The sequence below is a fragment of the Capsicum annuum genome, chromosome 12, assembly GCF_002878395.1.
Source record: "Capsicum annuum cultivar UCD-10X-F1 chromosome 12, UCD10Xv1.1, whole genome shotgun sequence".
Classification (NCBI taxonomy): Eukaryota; Viridiplantae; Streptophyta; class Magnoliopsida; order Solanales; family Solanaceae; genus Capsicum; species Capsicum annuum.
The window spans coordinates 171,647,044-171,665,722 of NC_061122.1; the positions used below are offsets into that span (position 1 = coordinate 171,647,044).

The 18,679-nt window shown below is 33.9% G+C and overlaps 1 non-coding gene across 1 annotated transcript; it reads left to right on the plus strand.

Moving 5' to 3' along the window:
• The first annotated feature begins 16,734 nt into the window (after positions 1-16,734).
• Positions 16,735-16,845, plus strand: LOC124889920. The gene has a single exon (XR_007048832.1). It is a non-coding gene; the product is annotated as a small nucleolar RNA R71 (small nucleolar RNA).
• Positions 16,846-18,679: the final 1,834 nt, after the last annotated feature.

An 18,679-nucleotide genomic window follows, 5' to 3' on the forward strand; every position in this document is an offset into this window, starting at 1 on the left:
GGTTTTAGATTTGGGGTCTTTAGGGAGGTGGGTTTGGTCTTTGATTATTTGGTAGTTGAACTTGTGACATAGGATGTGGTGGAGGGTAAGGTGATTTGGTCCAAGGGATTTGGCATTTGGTAAGTAGCATTTTGTGAAGGTATTTGGTTATGTGGAGAAGTTGGTCTTTGATCAAAGGGATTTGGCACTTGTAGGTTCAGATTTGGTGGTAGAGTTTGAGTTCCAAGTCCTTCTTATTGGACTTGGTTCATTTGGGGATGTAGTGGTCTTTGTAGGTTTCGGTAATGAGAGGTTTGGGCATGCTTTAGGGTCTGGTTTTGTGGAACTCTTGGAGGGTATAGCATTTGGTGGAGAGTTTCGGGTGTCATAGTCATGGATGAGTTGTTGGCTTGAACACTTGAAGATACATGGTAGGGATTAGGAGTAGAAGGTCAAGAGTTCCTTATACTTTCAACACAATCAAGTCTCCCACTAATGGTGGTCACCTCACCCTTCAAGGAACTAAGATCACCCTTCAAAGAACCAATCTCACCTTGCACATTGTCCAAACCACCCTTCAATTCTCGGGATAGTGAATCAAAACGAGCCATCAAGGCTACCAAAATGTCATTACCTAAGGGTTGGGATGTTGTACCCTTGGATTCCATCTCAATTGTACCTAACAAAAGCAGAAAAAAAAACATCAAAGAGGAATACCTACAAAACTAACCAAAAACAGTAGTTCAAAAGCCTCACCACACTCACACTCGAATCTCACCTCACACTTGGTATCACAAGTATTGAAAACTTGGCGATACTTGGCAAGTGAATTGAGTGGTGAATATGCCTTGGTCTGGAATTGATATTTGTTTGATAATACTCAAATAAAATGATGGACAAACTCAAACCAAAAAACTACTACGAATTAAAATGAGAAAAAACACACAAAAATTGAAGACACGAAATAAATGAACTCTAGGCTAATTACCAACCTAGTAGGTACTTACTAGTTTGTTAATTAGTGATAGAATTTAACAGACAAAAAACTAGAATCAAAAATTAGAAACTAGAAAATCTAACTAAGAACTCAATTTGGCTGTTAAGCTATTATGATGTGGCATTCAATGTTTGGACGTTAAGTTTTCAATTTTTTTTCCAAATTCTCAAGTCTCGGCCTAACTCAATTTTGGAGAAGAGGAATTTTCGTTTGGGAGGGAAAATGTAAGGTTTGAAAGCAGAGCTTCCAATGAATTCAAAAACAATGGTCCCCCCTTTTGTACTTGATTTGTACTTGTAGATTCCCTTTATCTTTCTTGTTTTCTTCTTTTGGCAAGACTAGGAAGCTTCTTAGAAATTGACTTTAACAATTAGTACACCCTATATACTCCACTTTTTTGATCAAATGCACCTCTTGAATATTCTTCCCCAACAAGAAATGATGAAGATTGAAGAACAAGATGAATATTTAAGAGTTGACCAAAGTTTGGCCTCTAAGCAAATGAACCGTAATCTCCAAGTTTATTTTAGATCTAGGTTCCTTAGGCCAAGGTGAGATCAAATATCAATAAATAAGTCACAAAAAATATCACCAACTCAAACCCAAAACGGATCTAGTTTCTTCAAAGCTTCAAAACGCCATAGCCATGGTGGATCTAGCTTTAAATTGATCAAATCTTGGTCCAAGTGTAGATCTTGACTCCCTAGGAGCTAGAGAACAAGGATCTAGCACTTGAAACCAACAAAACACAATAAAAATGAGTAGATATAATCAACAACTTTTGGATCTACACAAACAACACAAGATACTACCTTTTTGTGACTTTTCCTTAGATTTGACTCTTTTTTGTTGAGATTTTCTTAATAAGGACACTAAAACCAAGGGTTAGAGTTGTAGGAACAACCCTAAGCAAGGCTTTGATACCAACTGATAGCCTAAAGACCATCATAAACGAAAATGGACACTAAGATAACAAAAATAAGCAACCACACAAAGGGGAAACAATACACTTAGAAGAAAAGAGATGAAGAAGAGATGTATAAAGTAAAGATAGTAGAGAGATCCTCATTTCCACCAATGATTAGCATTAGAAGGTGTATCGAACCTTCAATCACACCTTAACAAAGTAAGATGAAACCTTACTCTTAGGTGAATCAAAGGAATTCACACTCCCTCAATTCCACCTTTCTTGCCAAATGTTCAATACAAGTGAAAAACCTCCCAATTGCATTCAACACTCCAAATTTTGGTTTCTATGCTAAAACTAGAAGACTAAGTTACAAACTAAAGAGTATTATTTCAATAGTCAACAAAGCTAATGAAAAGAGAAGTAAAATTGTCTATTTATACTATTACATAACGAAGGACAAAAATGCCCTTAATGAATAAGGGAATGGGGAGCCTCTTGGGTGTTGAATTATAGGGTAAAAAGTCCTTATTGCCCTTCAAGTGAGGCGCCTCTTAAGAGTAGCGGTTCGCTTCTTCTCCTTCAACTTGACAATACTTTAAAAGGATCCAAACACTTGCTAATTTCGAAGCTTGAACCTTTGACCATGCCTTGTAGTCTTTTGTGCTCTTCATGCTTGTATCACAATGTTTCATGAATATGTATGATATGAGGATGTAATACTCACAACAAATTAGAATGAGAATTTCAAAGCCTAATTAATATACCAACCATGTGAGTCAAAACCCACTCATTATACCAACCATACATGAATCCAATATAATCTATAAGCCAATAAAGTAAAATATACACAAATTGCCATCGATACCATATAATTTCCATTTTAGGCTTTTTCACCAGAAAGATACAGTGGATATATATACATACACAAGGACAACAACATTATATAAAACCTCACACATCACACGTATCAAATAATATCTCAAAACCATCAAATAAAAACAACATCGGCCCCCACGCGAGTACACCACAATAATAAAGTTATTTCCATGATTGGTTCCCACACATTTAACATGATTTTTATACCAATATTAACTACCAAGCCCAGTGTGAAGAAAGCTAGCTATAAGCTACCTCAAATGCCAAAATTGGTATAAACAAGCCTTCTAGACCAAGACTTCACTTCTCTAATGGACCCAAAATCAACTAAAACACACAAATATAGACGTTAAAAAGAAGCCAACGATACCCATATTGCTTATCTTTGAATTGGGATCAAAATAGACCCCCAAAATAGATTTTTAACAAAGACAGGTAAAACTAGAATTTTTGTCCAAAAATATATTTTTCATGATTAAAAAAACTTATAGAAGAAAACCCAAGTGCAAATAAGTTGAAATCGAGGTTTAAATTGATAAAATACCAATTTAGACCTTTCGGGCCAAAATTTCCAAATTCCACCTTTTAAATCATGTTTTTAAAAGGATTTAAATGACAAGAATCAAGGAAAAATAATTGAAATAGGAGTTTTGGAGCTTACCCAAGATAAAAATCAAAGAAATTACCCAAAAACTCAAAACCCCAAGCTCCAGGTCTCAAATCTGGTGAAAAATTACAAAAATGAGGGCTATAATCCACCTAGGCCTCGCTTAAGCGATCATCAGATCATTAAATAGACATCACTTAAGCAACCAGGCATCACTTGGGCAATACCAACCTTGTCACGTAAGTGAGTAGCCTGTTGCTTAAGCAACAATCTCTTAGTTGAGCCTGGTGTCACTTCGGTGACACTTTAGCTGTCAAGCCATGTTGTTTAAGCAACTAAAGTGTCACTTAAGCAGTGCACCAGCTGTAGACTTAGAGAATTCCAAGTCCTCACAGACCCCTTGAGATTCATCTTAAATTTCGAGAATGGAATTAAACTATGATGCTAGACTAAATTTGACGCTTTAGAATCAATGACAATATCAAATTTCTGAAAAAAAATGCTATTTTCACAAAGTTGACCCCCGAAAATCAATTTCACAACTTTCTAAACTATAGGTCAAAATGAGATACAAAAGGAACCACACCAACCATGTTACGAACCTAAAATTAATGTTATGGATCAGTTAGTACTGTCTAATTTTTCATCCAATGTACAGATCAATAAATATTGACCAAAGTTAACTATGAAGCCTTTATAACCACTAAAAACCACTCACACAAATCATACTAAAATACATTGGGAATCATGTCAATCATCCCCATACTTTATAAATACCATGATGCAACCATGGGGAGGGTGAAATGGTCAAAACACACAGAAATAAATAATTCACATAAATCACCAAAAATTAGGTCATTACAAACATGATGCCTGTAACATGGTATACTAATGCTAGACCAAGTAATAAACATGTACTATATGATAAGATGAATAACTGAATATAGGGTCATGCAAGTTTCTAAATTAGAACTATGAGATATAGAATATGGGAGCTACTAATAAAAAATATACCCTGATATGAGCTAATTAGGGTCCAACCTATAACCCCAGCTGGAAGGGTGTTTAGTATCTTGCCAAGGGTACGAACACTGATTGGTATAGATCCACTAAAATGAACTATGGTATCAAGCCTGTCCAGACATATGACCCTTTAGAACCTATGGTAACATCATAGTTTTGGGACTTAGGAACTTCTTCTAAATTTCTCTGCCTAACTGACGGGTGAACCTTCGTCCCCGCATCTGCTTGGTGCTAAGTACTACTCAACTGAATGACGCTATTAACTAAGATGTTCAACAATGGTAATAATTTGCAAACTAAAGTATTCAAAACATGTAAACTTGAGGTTACTATACTCAAAAGTGTATGCACAAAATACTAGGTCATTGGGTGTTCATAACCCACTATCTCTGGAGAATGCAACTATTATGCCAATTTCATAAACTGAGTGAATTAAGAAATTTAATAACTCAAGTATACAAATCATGGAGTTTATAAAATGGTTCTCAAATTCATCTTTAAATGTGGGTTTATAACTTAATGAGATCAAGGATAATGGAATATCAAGAAATTTACAACATTATTGAACCTTAAGCTTTGAGGAAGGAATCAAATTGAGAAGGCAAGTTATATCTGACACTCAATGGGTGAAAATAGATCCATTGATGAAATCCCACTTGCCTAGATATAAAAACATTATAGAAATCTTTGAAATTAGGAACTGAAGTTGAAGAACCCCAAGTTTGCCTAGGGGAAAGAAAATCACCTCTTTCTCTATGTTAAAGCTAAGTGTCAATTATTTTCTAAGTAATGAGGTCTTAGGATATTATTAACCTTAAAAATCCGACATGAATTAGCTTAAATGATGTAGTTTTAATGTTAAAAAATTAGGAAAAATTGATGTCCCTCTTTAGTTCATCATTGATAAGCTGATGGAAGGAACATACGAGACCATTCCATGATTGTGGGACCCACCTATGATCATGGGTGGTGTTCATGGTAGACGAACCTTAGTATAATTTTGGGACCCACCTATGATTGTACCTAGGTTCATAGGTTGCAGGTTCTGATCGGATCAACTTTAAAAGTCATGATAGTACCTAATATAGTGGTTTCTAACCACGGTCGTGGTTCCCACTCGTGTTTGGGAGGTTTAATTGTCAAATTTCAGATGTTAGGGACTATTTTGATCAGATGGGAGCATTGTAAGGTCGTACAATCTCACTATAATCGTACCTACGCTCTTAGGTTCTCACTGTTGGATAGTGCTTTACTAAAAGGACCATAACGATTTACTCCGATATTGGATTACGGTAAAACTAAATACGCTGGAAATATAATTCAAATTTATATCATGTGGGGGTCTTAGCACAAAAATACTCCAGAATCTAGGAGTTATACTCATTTGAAGTTGACTACAACAAGATTCTTATAAAAAATCAATCAGTACGGAAGGTTTTGACTTGGCCACGCACTAGGAGTTACTTATGGCCTGAATACTTATCTACATCACTTTCCATACCAACAAAACATGATGTTTGATTTTACATATATTTAAAGCATGGTTCCTATCTTAGCTTGGATTTAGGGGTATTACAGTATGATAATCCTTGCTCGATCTAAATTGGCATCACAAAAAATTGAGAGTATTATGTGTATAATAGAGTCTTCATCCCTTTATTCATGGTGTGTAACTTGAAGCCCCTAACGATTGGAGTTGACAATTTTCAACATGCTATTAAGGCCTTCTATGGAAATATAGAAAGGAGATAAAGGACCCGCTTGCCTTAATATTCCTTGGTAGGGAAAAAACCTTCAAGTGAATCATAAATAAGAATGATTATCCAATAGTCCCAATATAGAAAGATATCCATATCAATAATTTTAAGGACATAACATCTAGAATCTAGATCAATGACCCCTAATTTACGTAATCAAAAGGTTTTTCCACAACTTGCTTGCATATATTCTTGAAGCCTTTATTTTAACTTGGAATCAACAAGTTCATTTGCGATCACGACTGCTTCTTTAATGTGCTTACCCTTAACAAATGCATTATGCTGATCGTTTATTAATTTCTCCAGTACTTTAATCTCCTTGTAAGAGTTTTGAAAATTATATAGTAAACACTTTTAGTCAAATTGAATCCTTCAACTCTCTTACTCTAGTCTTCCTGAACTCATGCTACAGAGGTACGTTGATTTTTTTCTAGAAAATTTCTAAGTGTAAAAACTTTTCAAAATCTATTATATCGTATTTGATAATCTTTGATGAGGAAAGAAATACACATATTATACAATAATTATGCTCTCCAGCCTTGTCAATGGCATATAGTTTAAAACAAGTCAAAGTCCTATTCTTCTATGCAGGTTCTTTCTAGATAGATTTGGTATTCCATTTTAGTGTAGAACAATTTGGTGGATGAAAAAAGGCCCCTATACATAAGAAAAAAGAAATAAAATGAGTACTTCTTTCTTTTATCACTTAGGAATTGTGTTAAATGAAAGTCTCATGCATGGTTTTTAATGAGAGAAGAAGTGAGTAATCCCTTTTTAGACTATGAATATCTCACTCTAATCATTTCTTTTCTTTCAGCTTCAGCCACTCCATTTTTGATATTCCTTTTTTTCTCATCAAACAAATGACATTTCTCTTGGAAATTCTAACTATTCTTAGCATGATATTATAAAATCCTATAGTTATTACTCAAAAATACATGAAACGTATTCTTGTATATTCATCCATAGTCCAAGTCGGATATGTAATAATTAGAATAGTTGTTGGAGACTCAAATAGTGATATACAAGCATATAACTTATTTATTGTTCTATATCTCCATGAATACAGGAACTTTTTCTTGCATAGTATTATTTGTTCTATGTACCTGAACTGATAACATTCGATATTATGTAAAATTATACAAAAAAGATCCCTTTTTATGTCTCTCCTTAGCTCTATGTTTCTTATCCCCAAGAGATCTTCCTCCACCAGTAGATTTTTTTTAAAAGCTCTATTTATTATGATGTGGATGATAGATAAACCTATATTTCTTGATTTAATGAGACTCCTTAAAAACATTGTTTCTATCTACTATTATTTAAATATAATTAAATTATCAATGATAAGATGAAACCAAAAAAAGTAACCCCTCACATGCGAAATTATCTAAACTGTAGGTCTATATACACATTAATTTTGAAAAGGGTTCATCTGGTCCTATGTAATAGATACTATATTTCCTTATGGATCTCCACATTTTTAGTTCATTTAAGGTTAGGAATACACATAAATGGACCTTCTTCATACATATTTCTATTGGGACCCTATTAAAATCTTTAATGGAATTGAGATATTGATTTGATTGTCCATCTTCTCTCTCTCTCTCTCTCTATATATATATTTATAGGCATTGCATCCTTTGGAAATTCAAGTCAAATCAATTAGATGTCCAACTTGGGCCTATATGACACGACAAATTGATAAATCCACTTTTATCCTATATTCTAGACATCAGACTTGATAGAAGCCATATTTATGGAATGAATTTATTCATAAATGAACTATATTTTAAATTATTTGGAGAATACAATTCCTAATATGAAAATATGGACAATTGATGTGAGTTTGATTTACTCATTTTTATTATATTTGCCATATCTAAGCTTTGTTTTGAGTATAAATTATCCTAATACACTAGTTTATGGTTTCTTTCATAATTTATCACTTATGTAAGGTGTGTAGAGTTTTAATAAATTAAGTAAAAGAGTGAATAAAACAAAGCTCAGAAACTCAGAAACTTGCAAGTTACCATTTTGGGTGAAGTTAGATGATTACATGGAAAGCTTTAACATGATGGAGAGTAAAACATATACCCTGTCTGAAGTTTAAACCTTGAATAGAAGATCCTCACAGAGAAGACAATGAGTTTTCTCCGCTAGATATTTTGTATGGAGGGGAATTTCCCCTTCTCTTATTTTGACTTGGAGAGGTTCCTTTGGTGTTGTTAAGTACTATAAATACCTTCTTAAGTCATTTTGAATGGGTGTTTAGAAATATTTTGTAAATATAAGGAAGTTAGAAGCATTAGGAGCATAGAGCTTCAACGTAACTTTGGGTTATATCTTAGTATTTTTCGTAGCATAATTTATTCTTAAAACATTAATGATTTTGTAATATGATTATGACTGGCTAAAAGCCCTCCAACTAGGGTTGTGGTCACAACTTGGACACTAATACACTCACCCACCTATCCAACCACCTCAACCCCATATATATATATATATATATTACCATTCTATTGTTTCACTACTAGTTGGATAACAAGATAATTTTGAGGGGAACTCAGGAGATGGAGACTAGAAACAGAATGCAGATTAAAAGGAGTAGGGTTCATGTTTGGATAAATTAGCAGATAGGATAGAGGTGTACCTAGGTTTCCCTACTTGGATCAAATACAAGATGATAACTTATTTCCATTTGATTTAGCTCGACTATCTCCACTCAACAAAGTAGTTAGAAGTCTAAATCGGGTAGATGGTTCGAGGTTGTAGGAGTTCATAACCATTTTATTAATCATTTGATTCAGCAATTCAATGTCTTAATCATGCTTAAATAATATATGTAAGTTATGATATAATTACACAAGCACCATAACCCTTATTCTTAATAACTCTGAAATTAAATTCCTAAACTTCCATCTCTTATTGTTTTTTAGTAGTATTATAAATAAATAAAACAAACACCCATAAATTGAGAAACACTTATTTTTGCAACCATAATCTCGGCATTTAAGTCCATGAGGTATCAAAAATACCTAATTGCTTACTACCAATTTATTCCTTACGACCACGTAGACTTGTATGTGTGTTGGGAGATAATAAGTTCTTGGCATCATTGCTAGAGATTTAAAGTATTGAAAAGTTAAATATTTTACTAATTTTTTGTTACTACAAGTGTTAGAAACCGGTTCTTAGTTGTATTATTATAGATTACATATTCATGCTAAATTCTAAAAAAGGAGAAGACCATCCTTAAACTGAATAGGGACTAATGCCATTAAAAAAACAAATTCACAAAGTTCCTCTATAGAAGGGTAAGGAAAGAAACTTATGATGAATTAGTGATTTTGTTAAACAGGTTAGCAGCTTCTAATCCACAGTGGACCATAGAATCTGACAAAATTTTTGTATAGAAGACGACATGGATTCTATTGATGGTATGATAAATCTGCAAGCATAGTTCACAACTATGAACAACAACTTCAATAAGCTGAGCAACTTACTGATGGGACAAGTCCAATCCCAATCCCAATCCCAAGTGCAAGTTCAATAAGAAATTTTATTCTACGAGGCCTATGGAGGAAATCATATTATTGATGTTTGCATAGCTATTACAGATTCTATACATTTTATAACCTATGTAGCAAAAGTGTCACAACCTAATTTCTCAGGTCATGATGGCACCTACCCTGGCCCACTAGTTGGTAAGAAAAATCATAGTATAGAACTACTAGTAATAGATATGTTATAATTTTTGAGAAATTCTCTCTTATGTGGATATCTGCCAGGTTACTAACTCATAAACAGAAAAGAAACAACAAAAGGAGAGAGCTAATGGCCAACTGAGATAGTGCTTCAGTGTGTGTATTATCAAGAGAAATGAATGAAGATAGTAGAATGATCGTACTAAAAGACTAATATATATATATATATATATATATATATATATATAAGAAGATCCCAAAACCTTCTGGAATCAGCACAAGAGCTTCTAACATAATAAGAATACAAAGTGAAATACTAAAAAAATATACTAATACAACCCATCTTTAAAAACAACATAGAAATTAGTCTAGTCTATAAGGGGGAGAATAGTAGTACTCCAAACACTAGGAGCTCACCCTACGTCTCCGATCCATATCCTCTCTGCACGATGCACCAAACAACAACGAGAACCAGTAGTCTAATCTATAGGCTGTAGAAATGCAATATGAGTACCAAGCATATTGTACTTAGTAAGCAACTGCTAACTAAGCTCCAAAGAATGAAAATATAGATAACATGCAAGAAGAAATATAAACTACACCCAAATATCCAAGAAACTAACCTAATAAAACTAAGGAGTTAGTAAGAATAAATTATCTTATTTTATCCATGCTCAAGAACCTAAGCACTGTACCATATATCGCTATCCAATGTGCAGATAAAGAGCAGAATAAGGATATATAGTAGTATACAAGGCCAAGGAATGGATATACAATATGTATAAATAAAGGAAAAAAGGAATATATAGTAATACCATAGCTATATATATATATATATGTATGTATTCATATACATAAACAAGAATAAATCAAAGGTACAACCTAAAGCACCATACTACCATTTTAAGGCCTCCTAATCATAGTAGGAACTAGTGCTAACATAATCAGGGTTCCTATTCCAAAAGTTTAAACATGAGAACATTATCCATAATAAAATAATCGTAAGAAAAATGAATTAGAATCAAACCTCAAATGTCACTTTCAATCCAACAATCAACTTGCCAAGAAATAACCATAATAATAATAATAATAAAGTAACTGGATAGTCTAGAAAAACAATACATAAATCGAGCCCCATAACCCGAAAGGCTTAATCAACACACAACACAAAACAACAACACTCATAGCCCATATCTATACAACCCCTCAAAAGGCTGATAGATATAGGAATTAGATAACATACAAGTGATAGACAATGAACATGCAAGAATAAATATAAAGTAAATCCATAATACCATAACCGATCCAAGTTTCATAAGGTAACCCAATGTATACACCACCTCTAGCTTGATAGCTTTGGTCCCAATAATATAACCGACACGGCCATATCATAATTTGGGAAACCATCCTAATCCATCAAGTCAATGAGTAAATCTTATAAAAAATGGTAATTAGCCTCAACTATGTCTAACAAGCTATTAACCAAGGGTAATAAGATCCTAGAAGAATATTAAGTATTTCACCTTAAGGGTCTCTTCACCCTTCTAAACCTTGAACTCATAATTTACGCAAAGTCTTAGTGTTCTACCCATAATCACATCCTAACTTCCCCATCCAGTAGGAAACATATATAATACACTATATCATGAAGAATAGTAGATAGAAGCCTACCTTGATGACGAACTGCAAGTCCTCAAATCAGCCATAAATTATCCGTCTTTGCTCCATGACAGTGCCCAAGTGCACACGCAACTGTATATGGTCTACCAAGTAATATAGTGTCCTTCAATAAAGCTGAGTTATTGATCCTACAGAGACTAGATTCGGCTACGATTTGATTTCAGTTCTCAATTTAGATTCAATTGACGTGAGAGTAACTAAATAAAGAGTTTGGAAATTGTAACTTAAAATTAAGCACTGCGGAAAGTAAAGGTCTTGAGACAATTAATAGGAGAAAACCCAGGGTTGAAGCACTCTGAACAATCATATTATGATATTGGATTTCATTCATTAAATTTCTTATCTTGGTTGTTGATTCGTAGGGCTAATTGCATGATTATGGTTTCCCAACCTTTAATCCTTTACCTAAGTTGAACCTTACGCCTACATCGTTGAGCGAGAATGTAATAGTTCAATTAAGTACATCACAAATATCATCCTACATATGAATAAAGTATGGCATCTAAACACATCCCTATCCTAGATACTAATTTGAATTTCTTATTTCATAAAGAAATACAAACCATACTCTGCTTATTCCCATATTCTATTTTCCTTTTCCCTCTCCCGAGTTCACATGGTTGACAATTGATGTATTTAAAGGGTCGCGAATCCTTAAAATAGTTATAACAAGAATAAACAAACAACCAATATTGATGAGCAAAGGAAACAAACTTAATCCATAGCAATAATAATCATGTTCTTGGCTTCAACCCCAGAAAAAGGGTTTTGAGCCGATAATATTCATAATCATGATCCAAACAATTGAATACATGATATGAAAATTAAAGGCTAAATAAAATAATTAAAACCTAATTAATTCGTGTAGCATCCCTCCACTTTAATCTCCACAGCTTTCCCTAAATAATAATCCAAGGACGTATCCCCATATTTTTTTTCACCCTCCAAATATCTTTTCAAGTATTAATCCCTCCTCAAGTTGTTGCCACCTTTCCATATATATAATATAATATATTAGTCAAACTTTGTGTGGGATTAGAATGGCACATGAATCAAGAAGATTCCCTCTATTCGCCTTCATAGTGTGTACTTTAATTATATTAAAAATGGGAAATACTTTCAGCTGTGTCGGTAACCTTTTAATTTGACTGTGTGATGTGAACCATCGCGATGTGATGCTGGTTTGAATCAAATGGGATCGCAATACGAGGCTATCACGACACCTCTTTGGAATTTACTTCTTGAAAATCAGTTTAGTGTAGAACGTTCCCCCCTCATCCATGTCTTTTGTAGTGCATTTCCAATGAATTTTGAGCCTTTTATCATCCATATAGCACCATATTCAGCTCACAAAGCCTCCTACAATATCACACATGACAAATTAGGGATTAAAACAGCACAATAACCTCAACAATAAATCAAAACAAGAGCTATGATAAGGTAAATACGCACAATCTTCAACTTTATGTTCTGACTCTTGACTTAATCAAATTGAACTTTGTACATTACAAACAAGTAATTCCACTCATAATTACATATTTAAATTATTTGGAACAAATTAAACACATTGGAATCCAACGAGACCAACTAGACGTACAACTAGCTCAAGCTAGTAAAACTAGTTTTCCGGGTTGAACTCTAAATGACTCAATTAAGCACAAACTTGTTTGAAAAATACTTTGAACATTGTAATCACATTATTAGACACTTAAATTCTTATTTATATCAATATTAACATGTTAAACACATGAATTACTCTCAAAACAAAGCAAAATAAGCTAGAATAATAATACTAAAATGTATAAAACCACCTCAGATCATCACCCCACACTTAAACTCTTGTTCACCCTCAAAAAACTCTTCACTCTAAGAATAAAATATGAGGTGACACTACACTTCTACTAAAACAAAGATACTCAAGCTAGTACTACAATAACTACATGGAATGCAAGTTTCTACACAAAGCACGTTATAAACACAATTTATAGCTCACAAACACTACTCCAAAACATCCTATCCTCAAGAATTGACTCACCTACATGGAAAATTCATGCTTATCATTCAACCAAGTACATCTTACAAGTCACCCACATTTATCAAACATGTTCCCCTCATAACAAGAGAGTTACCCATAATCACTTACAATAATGTAATTTATAACATAATGTGCACAAGAATTAAATTATGCTCACTCTCACAAAGAATTCACAAGTTACACATAATGAACCATAAGCTTTCCCTTAGTGTAGTGCTCCACTAATATCAGATTGATGAACTTAGGATCAATTAGGTCTTTTTCGGGTTTTAATGTAGGCTAAGGGGTGGGTAGAAACTATTTGGGAATAGTGACTAACCTCTCTAAGCACTTTAATACACTACATTATACATTTAAAACCAATCTTCAACAACCAAATTACACACTTTTTTTTCATCCACCCATCACTTTTATTTTTCCCCACCTCTTTTAAGCATTTTCATAAACACTTAGTGGACGCATAGTTTACTACCACATAAATTAATTTTTCTCTTTTCCACAATCATAGAAATATATCTAGCATCAATTATATCACATTCATATACCACACATCAATTATTAACACCAATAACTATTACTTTGGGGCATCAATTTCACCTTTTTCTTCTTCAATTTCTCAAACTCCTTACTAATTTTTTTTAAATTAAAGCACTTACGTGCTTTTTTTGGGATCAAATTATGGTCTATCAAATAATGGGATTAGTCTACATATGAAGTTGCCAAAGAGAATAAGCTAAAGGCTCAATGGGGGTTAACTAGGATAATGAACAAAGGGTAGGACAAAGAGAAGGTATAAAACAAGGCTATCAAAGAAATGCCTAAATAATCTCCTAAACTCACATTCTGTATTTCGCTTCACACACACACCAGGCAAGTTCTAAACATCAAATACAACAAGGAATATACAAAAATCTCACACACATGTGTCACATGCTCAACTCATATAAGATCATCATAGACTCCCAACCAAACAATAACATAAATTCAAAATTAAGACACCGTGAACAAGAGTCATAAACTTGAGCCTAGGAGTCTCAAAATAGTAATTCACATCAATCAACATGATTTTATAAATAAACCCACTTGTATCATGTAATAAAAAATAGCACTAACAAATATCTTACACAAAATTTTTTAAATTGAGCCAACATTTGGTAATTTTCCATACCCCACACTTAAAAATCTACTTTGTACCCAAAGTGAATTTTGAAGGTAAGAGATAGAAATATTGCCTGCAGCCTCTAGGCTTAGCTAACAACATCTTTTCGCATTAATGAAATCTGTGGGACCTTACACTCAGTCTTTGCCATGTTCTTAGCTTAGTTTTTTGATACTTAGACTTCCTAATAACCTATGACTCAACCAAAAATAAAAAATACATGAAATAAAAACTAAAAAATAAAAAAAAACATACCTAATTAACTTAAGTTGCTTCCCAAGCAGGGCCTGATTTAGTGTCGCGGCATGACCCATACCCACTCAACCATATTCCTTTATTTTTTTCCTCATATTTGGGGGAATCTTCTTATCCTTTTTACCTCTTTTTGGTGTGAGCTCTCAAAAGCAACAGGTTTCTTAACTATAGTATTTTCAGGCTCATCAACTTCCATCATGTCAGGCTTAGGAGATAGAGTCTTAGGCTACTCAATCAGGTAGTTTGAAGTGGTCTTTTGTGGACTAGCCACCCCACACTTGTCCCCTTCAATAACATTGATCATACACAAATCTTTAACTTAGGGCATAATTATGGGTGCTTTGTATACATCAAACACCACCTCTTCATTCTCTACCCTTATCTTGAGTGTTTCTTCTTTAACATCAATTAACGCTTCTCCGATTGCTAAAAATAGATGCCCAAAATAATTGGCACATATTCATCTGACATAAAATCAAGAACAATAAAGTCAGCAGGAATAATAAATTTACCAACCTTAATAAGGACATGTATAATTATTCCTTTCAGATATACCATAGAATCATTTGCTTGCTGCAAAACCACAATGGTCGATATAGGCTTTCCCAAGACTAATTTTTTAAATAATGATAGGGCCATCAAATTTATACTTGCCCCTAAATCACTCACTACATGAACCTCTTTACTCCTAATTTGAACAGGGATGGAAAACTTTCCTTGATCTTTCAATTTCATGGGGATTTTCTGTGTCATCACCGCACTACACTTTTCAGTGACCGTTATTGCTCCCACATGCTATAATTTCACCCTTTTAGCCACCACATCCCTCAAGTGCTTTGTATACTTGGGCATACTCTGCAAAATATCTAAAAGAGGTAAATTAATATGAAGCTCTTTGAATGTGTCAAAGAACTTTTTAAATATTACATCCTCCTCACTTTTATTTGCCACTAAGGGAAGGGTAGTGGCAACCTCTTCTTTACTTCTTCTACAACTAATTTTTCCTTCAAGTACAATAACTCTGTCATTTACCTGTTGGTTCACCACATCAACATCTACCTCCTTTGTTGCCTTGGAAGGTTCTTCTTTAATCTCCTTACCACTTCTCAAGGTGATTAGCTGTTATTGCCATAACCTATTTTGGATTTTCTATATCTGTTGGCAACTCACCTTGCGGTTTGGCATTTAGTGCTTGTGATAATTGACCCATTTGCAACTCTAAAATTCTTATGGCCACTTGCTGATTTTGTAAGTCTGTAGCAAACTATGTCTGATTAGCTAGGATCTGCTTCAACATCTCCTCCATATTACTAGTTGACTGACTGGGTTGGGCCTGTGGCCGTGCAACATTCCATGACTGATTTATTGCCTAATTCTGTCACTTTATTTTGTCAGCATTATCATAATTTGGCCTTTGAGCATTCCCTATGGCTTGTTGGACTATAATGACTTTGGCTACAGGTTATACTACTCCCAACTTTATACTGCTGAATGATGTGTAGATCAAATTCTATAGTGCAAAAACCTGTGCTGATAAGGCTGTGAATTAGTCCAACTCCAATACATCAGTAATTTTTTTGTGGCACTTCTAGAATCTGAATGCCAATTTATATTTTCTTGTACTATATGGTTTAACAATGTGTACAAATCATCATAAGTTAATTCCAATGCTTGACTACCTGCGGCTAAATATAGCAAAATATTTGTATTGTTATCAAGAGCTTTTACAAAAGTATGAGCAAGTATCTCATTGAACTGTTAGTGGTGTGGACACTCTTGAAGAAGAGCCTTGAAGCATTCCCAAATATGATAGAGGTTTTCATTAGTCTTCTATTTGAAGCTCAATATCTCATTGCGAAGTCTCACAGTCTTTCCCGATGGAAAGAATCCTATGAGGAACTTTCGGGTTAAGTTACCCCAGGATGTGATTGAATTGGCCGACTTTACATTCAACCACCTTTTAGCTTCCCCCAAAAGTGAATGGGGAAATAGTGTCAGCCTCATATAATTTGGAGTCACCCCAGTCGGAGTAAATGTATCAGTAACCTTAATGAAGGACTGGAAGTTAACTTGTGAATCCTCTTGTGAAAGCCCGACAAATTGTCTATCGCTAATAAGAAGCTACACCATATTGTGTTTCAACTTAATTTCCCCCTGGCGGTCTTTGAAATGGGGAAGTCAAATTTATTTGAAGTGGGACTGCCACTTTCCTAACCTTCCTACCAGCTGCTTGTTGTTAAACCATAGAAACAGTATTCTCTTGGCCTTCTTGGATTTGAGGAATTCTAGGGAGAAGGATTGATTCTATCCTATATTGATGATAAAGTTGGTCGGGTTCCAGGATTGGTTCTACAAACTCCCGATCCCTTGCCAGCTTATAACCATAGAAGCCTGTCTCCTCCAAACACAAAAACAAGACCAAGTGTAAAAAAACCAAATAAATCTAAAAATAAAACTAAAATAAATAATTACCATATAACAAGTACCCAGTAGCGGCGCCAAAAAATTAACAGTGCCCAAGCACACACGCAAGTGTACGTGGTGTACCAAGTAATATAGTGGCCTTTAAGAAAGCTGATTTATTGATCCCACAGAGACTATATTTGGCAGTGATTTGATTTTAGTTCTTAATTTAGATTCAATTGATGCGAGAGTAACCAAATAAAGAGTTTGGAAATTGTAACTTAAAATTAAACAATGCAGAAAGTAGAGGTCTTGAGACAATTAATAGGAGAAAACCTAAGGTTGAAGCACTTTGAACAATCATATTATGCTATTGGATTTCATTCGTTAACTTGCTTATCTTGGTTGTTGATTCATAGGGCTAATTGCATGATTAAGGTTTCCCAACCTCTAATACTTTACCTAAGTTAAACCTTACACCTATATCGTTGAGCGTGGATGTAATTGTTCAATTAAGTTCATCACAAATATCATCCTACATATGAATCGAGTACGGCATCTAAATACAACCCTATCCAAGATACTAATTTGAATTTCTTATTTCATAAAGAAATACAAACCATACTCTGCTTATTCCCATGTTCTATTTCCCTATTCCCTCTCCCGAGTTCATAAGGTTAACAATTGATGTATTCTAAGGATCGCGAATCCTTAAAATAGTTATAACAAGAATAAACAAATAACCAATATTAATAAGCAAAGAAAACAAACTTTATCCATAGCAATAATAATCATGTTCTTGGCTTAAGCCCCGATAAGAGGGTTTTTAGCCGATAATATTCATAATCACGGTCCAAATAATTGAATACATGATATGAAAAATTAAAGGCTAAATAAAAATAATTAAAACCTAATTAATTCGTGTAGCAGCCCTCTACTTTAATCTCCACAACTTTCTCCTATTAATTGTCCAAGTATAAACCTCTCCTCAAGTTGTTGCTAGCTTTCCATATATATAATATAATATGTTAGTCAAACTTTGTGTGGGATTAGAATGGCACGTGAATCAAGAAGATTCCCACTATTTTTCTTCATAATGTGTACTTCAATTATATTGAAAATGGGAAATGCTCCAGCTGTGTCGGCAACTTTTTAATTTGACCGTGTGATCTGACCCATCTCAAAGAGATGATAGTTTAAATCAAATAGGGGTCGTGATACGAGGCTATTGCGACACCTCTTTGGAATTTACTTCTCAAAAATTAGTTAAGTTTTGAACGTTCCTCCCTTCATC